General features: G+C 52.6%; 1 long non-coding RNA gene across 1 annotated transcript; it reads left to right on the top strand.

Annotated features, from left to right (window-relative positions):
* The first annotated feature begins 15,327 nt into the window (after positions 1-15,327).
* Positions 15,328-16,232, top strand: LOC123595642. The gene is made up of 2 exons (XR_006711288.1): positions 15,328-15,915; positions 16,014-16,232. It is a non-coding gene; the product is annotated as an uncharacterized LOC123595642 (long non-coding RNA).
* Positions 16,233-16,629: the final 397 nt, after the last annotated feature.

Raw genomic sequence — 16,629 nt, forward strand, 5'->3', positions numbered from 1 at the left:
AGTAGGTGCTCTGCCAGTGGTGTGGGTTTGTTGCCTTCTGTTGACCGGGAGGATTTTCAATGGCCTCTGCCTTGGTACACTTCCAGACACATAGTGGCAAAGACGTTAAAGTACTACAGGACCTCTCATTCATTCCCTAGGGGCCCTTCGTTTTTTCCCTGGTGGCCCCTCCTTCACGCCTCAGGACTTCTCCTTCCCTATTGATTTGGCTAGAGGAGAAACTGAGATGCATAGTTGAACTATTTCACAGCATCCTGGAGGCTCCCTGCTGCACCAGATGTTAGCCTTTTAGTTGCTGAATTTGGGGAAAGTGGGGAGCAGTTCCAGGCGGGCAGCCAGGCAGTGGGAGGGGCTCAAGGCAACTTACCAACCAGACAAGGGTGTTTTACTGGTTAACAGTACCGTGAATAGCACTGAGGCAAAGGCCTAGAGCAGGCCATGGTCCATGGGCAGTGCCCACGCCAGGCGCCTGGCCCCGGCCACTTGTTGGGGCCACAGATGCAGTCACAGGGGCCAATGTGTTCTGACAGCCTCCAGTCCAGGTGCTGGAGTGTTCCACTCCCCAGCGCCTCTGCTGGCGAGACAATGCATTACCGCCCCTGCTTTACAGATGAGGAAATATGTTCAGAGATTTATCTGCGGTCACAGAGGGAATGGGGACACCCCCCCGGGGACATCTTGGGGGTCCAGACCCCTGAGGGACACTGTGACTCAACCCCATTTCTTGCAAGACTCCCATCCTGAAATAGGGCCCCGCCGAGCACCCGGACAGGTAGAATGTCCTGGAGCAAGAAGGGAGAGGACTTGGCCACAGGAACAGGAGAGGGAGTGCAGCGGGGATGGGGGAGGGGAACAAGCTAAGCCAGGCCAGGCCCACATAGGCAGCAACCGGACGGTCGGAGGATTTCATTGCCCACTCAACCATGGCACACCCCAGCTCAGAGATCATCTCTTCTGGCTCCCTTTAAACAATAGAAAGAAATCCAAACCTCCTGGCCTTCAAAGGCCTCACCGAGCTGTCCAGCGCCTTCAGCCCACCTGCCCAGCACCCTCAGGGCTCGCCCCCGCCCCCACCCTGCCCCCCTACCCCACTAGCTGAAATACCACCTTCTCTCCAAATCTCCCCGGTGCTTGGCCCTCCTCTTTGGCACTCCACCATCTCTTCCGGGTCACACGTTCTGAAATTTTTTATTTTCAAAATGTCAAACCCATGGAAAAACTGGAACAACAACATGATAAGTCCTCCTATAGAACTTTGCCTGGGTTCCCCAACTGTCAGCATCTCCTGTGAGTGGCCACTGCATCCCTCCCTGGGAATACACACCAGTCTATACCTTTTGCCAACCGGCAGGCTGTAGATGCTGTGACAGCCCCCCCCCCCCAACACCCGAGCACAGGGCTGCCGTCCTGGGGAACCTCACCTAGGAAAAACGACACTAACTCAGTAACTTCATCCGCAGCATTCAGGTTCAAAAAACAACACAGGAAGTCATCCTCTAGATGACCAATTAAGGCTGTAACGGGGCTGACGTGCCTTTTGGCCAGTGTTCCCAGCCCAACGGGCGCCTGCTGACTCTGTTTGAGGTGTATCCTGGCAGAACTGTTTTGTGCATCGTCAGGTACACACGAGCATGCAGCTGGTGGCGCTCTGCATACATCTTCCTCTCTCATAAATAGAATTACACTGCGTGCGTAATGTTTTGCAACTGCCTTTGTACTCCCGGAACTTTTCCACATGTCATCCTGTGTCCCTCAGCATATCTTTGCCAGTCCCCCACGGAAGCTCACGTCCAGCTTGCTTTCCTTTTATTTGACCAGCCCTCGCCACATCGGCAGCGTGGCCGGCTCCCCAGGGAGTCCCCTTGCTGCCAGCAGCCACCCCCCCCCCATCCTGCAGGAGACCCTAAAACTCCCAGAGTGTTGAGGTCTCGTGCCCTCGCCGCCACAGCCCCCAGGCCGAGGACAGCGTCCAGCTCCGTAAACAACACCAAAAGGCAACGTTTGAAGGATCCTCGTTCTGCACCGTGCTCTCCTCTGGGTGCTGCGCCTGCTGGTATTTCTGTAATCCTCCCACACCCTCCGAGGTGGGCAAGCATTACATTCACTTTACAGATGCACACGCCAAAGCCCAAAGAGGTCACCGAGGTGGTCAGTGTCACAAGGCAGTAAGTGAGGTTGGCTCTAGGGTCTGTGCATTTAACTACTGCCCCTTCGATGTGAAACCAGCTCAACTGAATTGAACCCACCCACCCCAGCAACCAGCTTCAGTGTTTGTCCTGTCGCTACTAGCCCCTGCCTTCTTGCCTCACCCCCAGACCCAGGCAAAGGGGCAGCCCACCGGGATACGTGTCTGCCTCCATCGCCTCCTCCAAGCTGTGTGACCAAAGCTGGCTACCCGCCGTCTCTGAGCCTCGGTTTTCTCACCGTGAGTGGGGCTGGCAGTGGGAGACCCTGTTGTGGAGGCTGACCTTGGGCAGCACCCCACCGCTCCAGGTGAACAGTCAGGAGCCTGATAAGAGGGCGTTCCCTCCCCCAGAGAGCCCTGTGGGGCCCAGCTGCCTGCCACCCAGTGACTGATGTTCAGCTGCTGCAGCCCGAAGCCAGAGCAAGTTTATGATGCTCTAGCTGGTTTTTAATCACAGCAAGATGAGAATTTGGCAGATTCAGACACCGATTCGTGCGACAAACATTGTCTGGTGTCTCATTTGTCTTTCTCTGGCTTCAGTGGTGATGCCGGGGGGGGGGCTTCCACTCTGGGGAGCACCCCCCCCCCGAAGTCCCTCAGGCCTCTTCCATCTGCCCATGCCTACTGAGCACCAGCCCCAGCCTTGAGGGAGAGGGACGCAGGGACTGGCCTGGAAGGGATCTCGGAAGCCCCTGCCAGGAGGCTCCCTCCGTCTGAGCGTCACTGCATGCCTGGCACAGCCCACCTTCTGCTGGGTTGACTGTCTGGCCCACCCCCCAGGGGTGTCACCGCCTAAGAGGCTCTGTATCTGCAACGGCAGATGCTCAGAGGTGTCCAGATCTCCTCCACTCAAGCGTCGCCTCCTCAGGAAAGTCCTCCCTGACCACCGTAGACAGACTGTTGCCTTCATGGCTCTCAGGGCTGGGGCAGAGTTTTCCCCACTCTGTCTGTCGGTTGTCTGTCTGACCACTGACAGTGGTCACCATCACCTGCATGGCACTTGACCCATGCTGGGGACCCTGATAGGACATTTACGAGTGTAAACAGTCCCAACAGCCTCACTCTTCGGACGGGACACAGAGAAATTCAGGAGTTGCCCCAGGCTACACAGCTCAGAAAGAGCCAGACCAGCTGGTAACGTGTGGGCATTCCTGGTCTGTGCCACACTCCTCAGGGGGCGAGGACCCTGGTGGGCACTCCATCGGCATTTGTGAACTGTTTCCCTGGCAAATGCTGGTCCACGTGCTGGGGGCCTGGGAGGAAGCTGTTAACTCTGTGCATCATGGACACAAGAAAGAGACGGGGGCGGGGGGACAGCAGAAGAGGGATGGCATGTCAGCTTTGCCACAGAGGCTGAGTAAAAGTCCATCTGGCAGATGGGCAGAAGGAAGGGCAGCCCAGGCAGGGGGAACAACATTTGCAAAGCATGGCAAGTGCAGGAAGCCGCGATGAGAGTGGAGGGCCACCCATGTGTAAAGCACAAAGGTTGGGGAACATGGCAAAAACAAAATCACTCAGTGTACTAGACAGCTCAGGCTGATATGACAAACCACCACAAGCTGGGGGCGTAAGCAACACACATTTATTTCTCACAGTTCTGGAGGCTTGGGAGTCCAAGGTGAGGGGGGTCAGTGAGGTCAGTTTCCGGTGAGTTCTCTTTCTGGCTTGCACGTAGCCGCTTCTTGCTGTGCCCTCACGTGCCTGAGAGAGGAGTGGGGTCGTCGGTCTCTCTTTCTCTTCTTGTAAAGACTCTAATCCCATGGGGGCTCCACCCACATGGCTTCATCTAAGCCTGTTTACCTCCAAATACCATCATATTGGGGTTAGGGTTTCAACATATGAATTGTGGGGGACACAAACCTCCAGTCCATAACACGCGGCTGTATTAAGCAGAAAGAGTTGTAATACAGGGGGTCAGGAGCCTGCCGACATCACCAGAAAGTCTGGAGGTACAGTCCCTCAGGAACCAGCCCAGAGCAGCACTGCAGAACTGGCCCGGATCAGCCTCTGCCACAGTCACGAAGGTGGGGGGTCAAGAGGCTGGCGCTGGGCCCCCAGATGCTGCTGGAGGAAAAGCCAGACCCTCCTCCCAGACACAGGAGATGAGGCATAAGAGCAGGGAAGGGCCTGGGCTGGGGAAGCGGGGCGAGCAGCGGGGCATATTGACCCATGACTATGCGAGGTCCCTGAAAAGCCCAGGGAAGGACATCCCAAGCCCTCGCTGCAGGGAATGAGCTCTCTAGCCTCTGCAAGGCAGGCAGGAAGTTGGTGTGGATGCTCTCCCTCTCCAGCACACCTCCCTGGGTGGTGGGGGCCCCAGATTGCTTTTTCCTTCCGTGCTTCCTGGGCTCTCCAGTCCCCTCTGACACTTCTCTGCTCAGGGATGACAGCTGAGCGGGTAATTCCCCCCAGCCATCCTCATTGTTCACTGCAGGGCCTGCTGGCTGTTCCCTGAGGAAGCTCTTTAAGACGATTCATTTGCATCTCCCTTTATCCGGTGCCCTGCCCCACCCAGTGTAAATCTCCAAACCCACTGCTGTAGAAGCAGAGCATAAATCTGTCAGGCCTCTGCAGCTGCGGCGGTGACCGTGGCTCTGCGTGTCCCAGACGCTCGGCAGTCCAGGAAGTGCCTATGGCTGGGCTGTCAGGCAGCTTTTCGGGTTCAAGAGACAGGAAGAACTTTGGCCAAAATCATCCCAAGAGGATTAGATGTGGGGTGAGGGTCAGGGCGGCCTAGTGCAAGCGGGAGCCAGGCCAGCACGACGGGGGCTCAGGAGAGGAAATGGCAAACAGGCATGTTGCCTCTGTTGGAATAACTCAGCCACAGGTGTAGGCGTTTTCCAGGTGACAAAATATTTCAAACCTCGGGAAAATAAAAAGAGCCTAGGGGCACCTCTGTGGCTCAGTCAGTTAAGTGTCCGACTCTTGATTTCGGCTCAGGTCATGATTTCGTGGTTGGTGAGATTGAGCCCCACATCGGGCTCTGTGCTGCCAGCACGGAGCCTGCTTGGGATTCCCTCTCTCCCTCTCTCGCTACCCCTCCCCAGCTCACACACACACACACACACACACACACACACACACTCTCTCTCTCTCTCTTTTTCTCTCTCTCTCAAAAATAAATAACCATTAAAAAAAAACTAAAAGACAAGAGCTTATACTTACATGGCACTGCCCGTGTGCCCAGAATCATTCTAAGACACTGAATGAACCCACCCACCATCCAGATTAGCTGGCATTTATTTTATTTTATTTAAAAAAATTTTTTTAATGTTTATTTTTGAGAGAGAGAGACAGAGACAGAGACAGAGACAGAGCATGAGTGGGAGAGGGGAAGAGAGAGAGGGAGACACGGAATCTGAAACAGGCTCCAGGCTCTGAGCTGTCAGCGCAGAGCGTGATGCGGGGCTTGAACCCACGAACCACAAAATCATGACCTGAGCTGAAGTCTCACACTCAACCAACTGAGCCACCCAGGCGCCCCAGAATAGCTGGCATTTATATTGTGCCATAAAAGGGGGGCAGGGAGAGGAAGCTAGTACTCTGGGGCTGCCCCGGCCCCTGCCAGGGTGGACGGTCCCTCACACATGTATGTGCATTGGCCATAGAGTCCCATGCATTGGAGGACCGTGGCAGACTGTGTCAGTACCCTACGCCCCTGCAACCCACGCTCTGGACATGCCCTTCCACAGTTGCTGTCGAGAGGTCTATATCCATGATCAGAGAGCCCCAGAGGGACATGTTAGCCCTGTGACCCCTGAACTTGGAGGAGGCCACTCCCTCCCGACCTGCATCCTGTCCATTGTCACTCACATTGACCTTCAAGACGTTTCCCAACTCGGGGGCTATCACCTGCCGGCTCCTCTGCCTCAACCCCAGCAGAGGGGCTGTGTGGTCCAGAAGTTACCGTTTCATTTGTGGGCTTTGCACAAATTCTATCAGACGGCACTTACCTATTTAGCACCGTGCCCTGTTTGGATCCCTGTGGTGTTTTCAATCTTTGGCCGCGCTAAGAACGCCTGGAGAGCCTACACGCACATGCAAAGGTGTGTCCCATGGCTTCTCGACCTTGCAGCCATTCGGCTCAGGATTCTAAACTCAAGAGGGCTATGTGTCCACCCTGAGCTGGTAAGGGAAGCTCCCACCGAAGGCTGAGTCAGCAGAGGAGTGAGGACATTCCCTCAGAAGGGGAGTGTTTGCAGGAGGGGAGATGGCTGTGCGTGGCTGCCTGGTAACACAGGGAACACGCTCACCGCAGCCTGGGGACTGCAGACCGGAGGGCGGTGTGGGCATTTGTAACGAAGGGGCCCCCGAAGTGTCCACAATTCTGACCCATAATTCTGCCTCTTGCAATGCTCCTGAAGGATCTCCTCGTAGACGGAAACGAGGAAACGGCTGACAACATAGCTCTCGCACCCCCAAGTGTCAGCAAGAACACTGCTCTCTGAAAATAGAGGTTTCCGTTCATGATTTACATCCCAGCCACATACTGGTGTGGAAGGGAGTGGTTAAAAAGGAGAACGCCTGGGTGGCTCAGTCGGTTGAGCATTGACTCTTGGTTCTATGTCAGGTCGTGATCCCAGCATCGCAAGATCGAAGCCCCACACTGGGGCTCCACGCTAAATGTGGAGCCTGCTTAAGAGTCTCTCCGTCTCTTCCTGTGCCCCTCCCTGGCTCCTGCTGTCTCTGTCTCTCTCTCTCTCTTTCTCTCTCTCTCTGTCTCTCTCTCAAAAAACAAAAGTAGAGTTTTTAAAACATGAGGCAGAAGGATGCTCATGAAACAGTGGTCACGAAAAAGCTAACACAAAATGCCTTGAAAAAACGACCAGTAGAAAATTCACAAAAAGACAGAGTGGTTCATTCCAGGTGGTGAGATTATGGGTGACTTTCGTTTCGTTTGTACTGTGCTGTGATTTTCTAGGTTTTTAGAATTTAAAGGCTGTAAGGTATCAGTGGCAGCATGAGGGGCTGGTCCCCTGGGCTCACTGGGTGAAGGACCCGGGAGCTTGGCTGCAGGCTGTGACAGGCCAGGCTGGCACACGGCGTGGGGAGGGACGGGTCCCTCGCGTGTCTTGCTGAGCCACATTCTGAGGCCAGCTGGCAGCGAGCCAAGGGCTCCATCATCTCGTCCGTGGCCACGGGGGCTTACCTGGAGTGACAGACCCAGCGGCTCAAAGTTCTGGGAGATCAGGCAGTCAGAGGCAGAGTCCTAGACCTTGAGTGGAGGTCCTGGCAAAACCATACTGTTAAGAAAGCACTGACCACCCTGAGGCCATATTTGGGGTTCCCTCTTGATGTTGGGCAATGCTTCCTCTTGGAACGTGAGTAATGGAACCCGCTTTGGTCCTAATCCTGTGATATCTGTCACCTACCCGCTGTGTGGCCTTTGGTGAGGCACTTGACCTCTCGGAGCCTGTTTAGTTCCTTCGTGCATAAAACGGAGACAGTAAGTCTCACGTGAACTGATTCCTGGGAAGATTAAACAAGTAGGAAGCATCTAACTGCCCGCTGCCTTTACTTCTCTGAGTGATTCCTAGAGGGCCTGGACTTTGCCATTAGAGTGGGAAATGGTGTTGCTTTTCTCTAGCCACTGCCCTGATCAGCCCTGGCTCATCTTTCTTCTGGCTCCTGGATGCCCTCTGGGGTCACACGGAGGCCCCGAGGCCTCTGTTCCCTGGTGGCCACACCTTCTTCACATCAAAAATGGCAAAAGCAGCGAGGAGTGGCCAGGCATCTGCCAGCTTTGTGGCATCTCACATGTTCACCGTTGCTTTGGGCTGGCATTTCATTAAGATGTAAGCCTTCCCATAAAACCACCCGACTCTTCAACTATTTTCATCATTTCCGCTAACTCCGCACGGCTGGTTAGCTTTAATGGGCCACGGAGCTGGCATTGGACATCTCTTCTCAAGCAGATCTGAGATGATGTATTTGGGAGAGGTGGATGCACCCGTAGGATTGTGAGGGTGTGAACTCCAAGGCCTCGAACTTCCATAATGGCTGTTCCCCCCACCCCCAGACGTCTGTTCGGCCACTGGTTTTATGAATGTGTTTGGAGTGTGTACTCGGGGCCCAGCCACGCTCCACGGGAGTGGGAAGGGGACTTCATCTGATGCGGATGAATCGGGGGCCCATGGGCCGCAGCCCCCTGTAGGAGGCACCAGGCAGTGCAGATCCGTGGATTCTCCCCCCACACCCACTCATGTGCTCACATGTTAGCCCGCTGTGCCACAGGGAAGCAGCGTTGCCCCAGGGTTAAGGGCATGGCGTGGTGAAGGCTGAATCCCCTGCCCAACTCCTGCTGCTGTGTGACTTTGGGCACATTACTTGGCCTCATTCCCCGGCACAATTTCGTGGAGCTGTGCTCAGGATTAAATGCGTAAAGAGCTCAGAACCATACTTGCATATAGCAAATGCTAAAAAAAAAAAAATGGAGACTGATTACCCCAGGCCAGATGCTGGGTTCCAAAATAAGAAGGGTCCTGTGCCCCAGGAGGTGGCATGGGGGTGGGGAGGCAGACACACGATGCAGAGTCACAGTGGAGGTAGGGTAGTGGGGGGAGGTGACAGGGTGGGTCACAATGGGGTGTGGGCAGCGGGGGCGCCGGGGGTGGGTCACAATGGCATGTGGGCAATGGGAGTCCCGGGTCCCCTTCCAGGGACTGCCCACCTGGTGGGGAAGGAATGAGCTGGGTGGAAACACTCTGGATATCACCCTCTCTTTCCTGTGCACCCACTGGGGACCAGACCTCAGCCAGTGGATGTCCCAGCTCTCCCTACCCCACCCTCCCCCCTCCTGTCCCCCTCCTCCCTTCTGCCCTGGCTCCGGACTCACCTGCTCTCACTGGCCACAGGTGCAGGCTCCATCATGGCCCCCTTCCCTTCATGTCTCACTTTGGCCACCTCCAGAAGCGGACTTGATACTGAAAAGATCAAGTATGAAAAGCTGAAAAGATACTTTGTATGATATCTATCTTGTAAAATCTACTGAGACTTAACTCGTGACCTAACGCAAAGACTGTCTCAGAGAAGGTCCCGCGTGCCGTTATTGTTGGGTGGGGTCCCGTGCCCGTCTGTTAGATCTGGCTGGGCTACCGTGTTCTTCAAATCTTCTGTGTCCTTACTTACCTTCTGTCTGGTTGTTCTGTCCATTATTGACAGTGGGATATTGAAGGCTCCAGCGATTATTATAGAACTATTTTTCCCTTCAGTTCTGTCGATAATGGCCTCTCATTATGTGTGTAAATGTTTATCATTTTTTCTTCTTGCTGTACTGAACCTCTTAATTCATATAAAATGTCCTTCTTTGTCTCTTGTAACATTTTCTCAAATTTTCTGCATGACTATCTTCTTTTGCATTTAGTTGATTTTTTTTTGTAGTGAAACATTTTAATTCCCTTCTCATTTCCTTTTGTGTATGTTCTGTGGCGTGTGTGTGTGTGTGTGTGTGTGTGGTTGTGTGTGGTTACCATGGGATTGCTTTTAACATCCTAAAGTTACAACATTGTAGTGTCAGTTTATACCAGCTTAACCTCAATAACACATGAAAACTCAGCTACTTTACAGCCCTGACCCCGCCTTCTGTCAGTTGTTAATGTCACAAAATTACATCTTTATGCATCTTGTGTCCAAAAGCATAGATGAATAATTAGGTTTTTAAATATATCAGTCTCTTAACATAGAGACCAAAAAGTAGAGCTACAGACCAAAGTCATAACAGTACTAGCGTTCATAATTGTCTGTCTGTTTACTTTTACCGGAGATTATTTCTTCAGAAGGCTTCGAGTTACTTGTTCAGTGCCCTTTCATTTCAACCTGAAGGACCCCCTTCACTGCAGGGCCGGTCTAGTCATCGGGGCAAGGCTTTCAGCTCTGGTTGATCTGGGAATGTCTTCATTTCTTCCTCATTTTTGAAGGACAGTTTTCCCAAATGTAGGATTCTTGGTTGACAGCTTTTTTCCTTCAATGCTTTAAACACATCAACCCATGCCTTCTAGCCTCCAAGGTTTCTGATGAGAAATCTCCTCCCAACCTTATCAGTGAAAATATGATGAAAAGCAATCTTCCTCTGAGCTTTAGAGATGTTAATAATGAGCCTTATCGTGTTTTACACAACACAACATTTCCTTATATGTTGTAGCACCATTTTGAGACCAGGAACTGGGTATTTTAAGTGTAGACATTACGAGCCAAGTGTAGACTATACAAGCCAAAATTACAGTTTTCTAAACTTGAAGTGAAAAGGCCACTGAACCATCTTATAGATTTTGATTTCTAACAAAGTAAATATCAATCTTGAAAAGCCCACACAAACAAACAAAAAGCCCATTGGGGGGTCTTTTTTTTTATTGAGTAAAGGGGTTTTGGGAATAAAAAGTGAGGAAACCACTGTGGTCTCAGACATCCCCAGCCATGATTGCATAATTGGCCCACTTCTTGCTCTGCCCTCACAAAGCCCCATTGTGAAGTCATGGCAAGACCTGTCTATATAAGACCCTGGCTCGGCTGGCTGTTTGGTCTTTACAGCCCAGGAAGCTTTGGTGACCTGTCGGCCTTTGACCCTAGCTAGTTTGATTTCGACTTCTCTTTTTTTCATTTTGTTTATTTATATTTTTATTTTCACTTTTCTTTTTTCTCTACTCCTTTTCTCTCCCAATTTTTTTTTTTGCCTTTTTCTGTTTTTACTTTTTTCTTTTTTTCTCCTTTTTTAGTTTTTCTTTTTCTCAATTTTTCTTCGTTTCCTCCCTTCATTTTCTTTGTGTGTGTGTGTGTGTGTGTGTGTGTGTGTGAGTGTGTGCACGTGTGTGTTTTTCATTTGTTTTTTTTGTGTTAGCATTTTAGTACAGTTAGTATAGTTCATATTGTTAGTATAGTTCATATTGTTAGTATAGTTCATATTGTTAGTTTAGTTCATAAGCATAGTATTGTTAGTATTGGCAAATTTTGTAGGTTGGTATTGTTGGTTAGCATAGTCCGTGTAGTTAGCATTATTTAGCGTTAGTATAGTTAGTAGGTCACCATGCTTCAGGGGCGTAAGGCCATTACCTCTGGTGAGGAGGACATCTGTATTTACGAGCTCCCCGAGACCACCAGTGACGGCAGCGTCCCCACGATGAAGCTGGCCCCGCACATCCTAACCGGGAAGCAGTCTGATGTGAAGTTCATCAGGAAAACCCAGAAGGACCCCGCTGGCCTCCAGGGACTTTGTCGTGAAGCCCAGAATATGAAGACCTCAAGTCACCCAAGTATTGTCAAGTCACTCGAGGTGATCAACACCAAGGAAACGTTAGTCCTCCTTTCAAAATATGTACGCAGAGACAACCTGTGTGAGGATTTTCCGCACCGTGGCCAAGTGACGGAGGAGGTTCCAGACAAATTCTGCCAGCTGTTATCGGTTGTGGAGTACTGCCACCAACAAGGTATGATCGGCGGGTATCAGAAGCTGGAGACACTGCTTTTTGGGAAGAAGCTGAAGGTAAAACACACGGGGGTTGGACTGAGCATCCAGTTTGCTGGCTACAAACTCCACACTTTCTGGGACAGCCCCCCTTATTCTGCCCCGCGACTCTTCCTGCAGCAAAGGGAGGACACCCCTTCCGCAAACGCTTGGAGCCTGGGGGTGGTTTGGTACTGCTTGGCCACCGGGTTTGAGCCGTTTGAGGGGGAAGTCTTCTGGGAAGCGGAACGAAATCTCGACAACAGGGAACACAGTGCTTTGATTTTCATGTCCCTGGAGAGTGAAAACATGTGGTACACGTTGACCACTATCCAGCCCACGATCTGCACACCAACCGCAGTCCGCTGCTGGAGCTCCATCGCGACCTGTTCCAGCACAGGCCTGTCCTCAGAGCGGAGTAGTCTGACCTCCGAAGGGACCAGCATAGGGACCACGATTAGCGGGCCCAGATGCAACTCACCAGCCACAAACTCCGACACCAGCAGTGAATACAGGCAGCCAGGGAGGATGTCCCTAGAGCCAAAAAATCAGGTTCTCAAACCTCTGGATAAATTCAAAACTTTGTTCAAAAAGAACAACAAAGTAGAACCCAAAGAAAATGCAAATAAATGAGAGCCATAAGAGAGCCACATGTCCGTGCCTTTATTTTATTTTGTTTTTTAACTTTAAAGGGACTTAAATGTTTGTTTTGAAACAGAAGGGACAGTGCGAGTGGGGGAGGGACAGAGAGAGAATCCCAAGTCTACTCTGTGCTATCAGCTCGGAGTGCTACTCTGTGCTATCACAGAGCTACTCTGTGCTATCAGCTCGGCTCACAAAACAGATGGTGACCTGAGCAAGACCAAGAGTGGGACGCTTGAGCCACTGAGGCCCACCCAGGAGCCCCGTCCCTCGTTTTAAGTGCAGGGAACGATGCTGAGCTCCAGGAGGCCCGGGGACATGGCACAGGAGATTGGCCAGGGCGACGGGTGGGACCAGATCCAGAACAGCTTCACAGGCTGGAGGAGTGTCGGTGGGATGGTGACCTGCTGGATTTGGAGTTGTAGGAAGCACAAGGTGGAGGTGGTGAAGTTTTGGAGTGATGGGGGGTTCGTGGGTCTGGAGCCGATGACCAAGGAAGAATTCGTGAAGAAGTCTTTGGTGCAAAAAGGTGATTTTATTAAAGCACGGGGACAGGTCCCATGGGCAGGGAGAGCTGCACTGGCGTCATGACGGGTAGCTCGTTATATACCCTCGGGTTGGGAGGGGGTTAGGGAGAGAGCCAGAATTCCTTGGAGACCCCATTGGTCACAATGGGGTATGGGCAGCGGGAGTCCGGGGGGTGGGTCACAATGGCGTACGGGCAACGGGAGCCTGGGGGGTGGGTCACAATGGGGTGTGGGCAGCGGGAGCCCCGGGGTGGGTCACAATGGGGTATGGGCAGCAGCGGGAGCCCGGGGGGTGGGTCACAATGGCGTGTGGGCAGTGGGAGCCCCGGGTCCCCTTCCAGGGACTGCCCACCTGGTGGGGAAGGAATGAGCTGGGTGGAAACACTCTGGATATCACCCTCTCTTTCCTGTGCACCCACTGGGGACCAGACCTCAGCCGGTGGATGTCCCAGCTCTCCCTACCCCACCCTCCCCCCTCCTGTCCCCCTCCTCCCTTCTGCCCTGGCTCCGGACTCACCTGCTCTCACTGGCCACAGGTGCAGGGTCCATCATGGCCCCCTTCCCTTCATGTCTCACTTTGGCCACCTCCAGAAGCTGACTTGGGTGACCACGCATAGCAGGCTCTTTTTGCCCAGATGTTGGCTCAACAGTAATCCACTTGTCTCACTGGAAAGTCTTAAGACACCACATAAAACCAAATCATGGCTCTGTGCCCTCTGTATACATGACAGAGAACCCCAATATAACAGACTGGTGAGGAAGGAGGTGGGGTGAGATCAGAGGGTCCCTAGTAATGGCCCCCGAGTTGTAACTACTGAGAGGCTTGTCACCTCTGGGTCCCCCAGGAGATTCACTCCTCTCTCCCCTTCATCCCCGACCAGAAACACTCCAGATTTGTGCCAGCAGACTGGTTGACTGTACTGTGTTTTAAAGGACAAGGAGTGCATAATTCACTCATTTCTTCACTCAACAAACACGTTTACATGATGGTATATGTGGTGGAGGTTCCATGGGGCACAGGACCCAGGTCCTGCCCTTCAGAGCTGAGGCCACCGCGAATAGGTAAGGGAGCGTGGAGTGCAGTTCCAGAGTCAGGTTCGGATCGCAGCTCTACCGCTGAGTCGCCGTGTGACCTTGGGGAAGTCACTTAACCTCTCGGGGCCTCAGTCTTCCCACCTATAAAATGCATACACTAGTGATGCCTGCCTCGAGGACAGCTGTGAAATTGAAATAAGGTCATTTAGAGAAGCTCTGGGAACGCTGCCCAGGGCAAAGTGCGGCAAGTATTTCCTGCTCATTTAGCGGCCATTACTGAGCACCTACTATGTGCCAGGCACCAGGGATGCAGCAGTGATGGAGACACTGATGGGGTGCTAGGCCCCGGAGGGGTAGACAGGTGAGCAGTGCGGAATACCCAGGAGACCCCAGGTGTGGGAAAGCAGAGGCTCCTGGGGATCACACTCCCTCCGCCTTTCCTGCCCTGAACCTACAGCTGCTGGCCCCTCCTGCTCACCTGCCAGCCAGACCCCATTGTGCTGCGGCATCTGGGGAGCGCTTTGCCAATTGCCTGCCTCAAAGGTGCACTTGTCCTAGCTCTTGCCAGCTGGGGGACCTCAGGACACTGCCTTGGCCTCTCATCACCTGCTTTCTTTCTGTGAGGGAGGACCCAGCCCCTTCCACGGGGGTTCAGCGAGGAGCAGGGGACAGAGTGGGTGGCATCCAGCCAGCAGGGTCAGCTCCTGCGGTGACCGGGAAGCAGCTGGTCAGCTTTAAACACACCTGCAGCTCCCCTGTGGCTCGCGGAGCCTCGTGGTCTGTGGTCTGCAGAGGCGGCCCAGGGCGGGTGATCTATCTGTGCCCCAGGTGTGGTGGAGGGGGGTTAATTAAAAAGGTGGCTGGGAGATGAATTTCTGGAAACACAAATTGGAAACCAGTGGAAGCTACTGATCTGCCTAATGGGAAGCCGATGGTTTCTGAGCGTGCAGACAGCTCTGGCTCAGGCGGGTGGCAGGAATCGATGTGGCCCCTTCCCCGAGCTGATCGGCCCCAGGTGCACTGGGAACATGGGTCGGGGAGGGGCCGAGGAGGTGCCATAGAGTTCTGTGTCTGAACCTTCCACTTCTTGGCTAATGAGAACATCCAGGGCAGAGGAGACCCCGCGGCTTTCTGTGCCTGTGTGGACCCCAAGGCTCTAAGTTCCTGTAAGGTGGCCTAATGCTGCTGCTACAGAAATTCTCTTTTGAGGTGTTTGTGAATCCCAAGCCCTCCCACCACTGAAAGTCAAGTCTGGAACTCTAAAAAGGAAGCATAGGGAGGGAGGCCACATGGAGGAGAGGAAGGGTTCTATACAGGTTGCTATATGTCCATGGAGCCCATCCTTTCTCTGCCTCCAAGTCCCTCCCTTCTTCTTCTCTCACCCACTCCCCTTTCTCTGTTATAGCCGAAATTGGTCATAGCCCCGTGGAAGAAGAAAGATGCCTGATGTGTCAGTAGGGAGGCGAGGGATCCTTTTGAGGCATGCCCAGTGGGAGGACTTTCTTTTTCTTCCGGTTGAGTCTAGTTTGTCTTCACTCTTTGAACACTTGGAGACAGGAATTAATTCCCCTGGTCACTGTGTCACTCATTTGTCAGCTCACTCGGCTGCTCACCACATCCATGTGTTCCCATCTTTATTTAGCTCAGCCTTTTTTTTTTCAAGCAAGAAGGGAGATTTCTTAGGAGAACATAGACAGCCCAAGGACAAGCAGAGAATAGAGTAGCTGGTCCTCCCCAAAGATGGGAGCCAGCAACTGTTTAAGACATGAGAAGCCAAGCCTGCTGTATCTTTTGGCCATTCTGGCGTCACACATTCACTCACCTCTGCTCCTCTTTGTACATCACTAGACCCTTCCATCTTTTAAATCTCTTGGCTTCTCTCCGTTTCCACTGCCATGACCCTAGTGTAAAGTACTTTTCTTTTTTTTTTGCCTGGGAAACTGAGGCAGCCTCCTGAATTTTCTCCCGAATCCCACCCTTGCCCATTTCCAATCTGTGTCTCTCACTACAGCCAGAGGGATTTTTAGAAATGAACAGTTTATTCAACAGATTTCACTGATCCTAGGAAAGACGTCAAACTCATAAGCACGGTGTGGAACTGGATTACCACTCCCCCCCATTCGGTGCCCTGTATGGAAGTGCCCTGCTCGGTTGGAGGATTATACAGCACGGCCCATGTTGTCCTCAGGCATGGCAGAGGGGCTGCTGAACAGTGAAAACAGATGTGAGCACACGCGTTAAGAACCAGTGAGTAATTTACCACTTTTCTTTTCCTTTTTCCACCACAATGGCAATATTCCAGATAGAGACAGACTGCTCTGTCAACCTGAGTGCAGAGGGGAGAGGAGACGAAGGAGAGCCACATGTGCATGTAGTCTGAGACATAAAGAAACTTTATTGTAGGCCACTGAGATTTAGAGAATTGTGTGTCATGCAGCGTAACCCATCCTAACCTAACCAATACGCAGAATCGTATCGCCCCATGAACTCTTGCCCATCGCCCCATTGCTTTGCTGAGGCACCACTGGCCTTTCGGTCCTTACACAAGTTGCTCCCTCCCTCCTTACAACATTTGTCTGTGACTCCCTCTCTCCTGGGAAAGTTCTTCACTCCCACTGTTGGGCAGTTGACAGTTACTCACCAGTGAGGTCTTGGCTTCGCTGTGAAGTACTCAGGAAAGGATGGCCTGGTCCCTGTTCAGAATTCCTAGAATTTACCTTCTTTGTCATTAGAGCTCTTTGACTACACTCTAAGTTGGAGGAAAACAGAGCCCAGGGATTTAGTTCATGCTTCTTTGAGGCCCT

The sequence above is a fragment of the Leopardus geoffroyi genome, assembly GCF_018350155.1.
Source record: "Leopardus geoffroyi isolate Oge1 chromosome A2 unlocalized genomic scaffold, O.geoffroyi_Oge1_pat1.0 chrA2_random_Un_scaffold_71, whole genome shotgun sequence".
Classification (NCBI taxonomy): Eukaryota; Metazoa; Chordata; class Mammalia; order Carnivora; family Felidae; genus Leopardus; species Leopardus geoffroyi.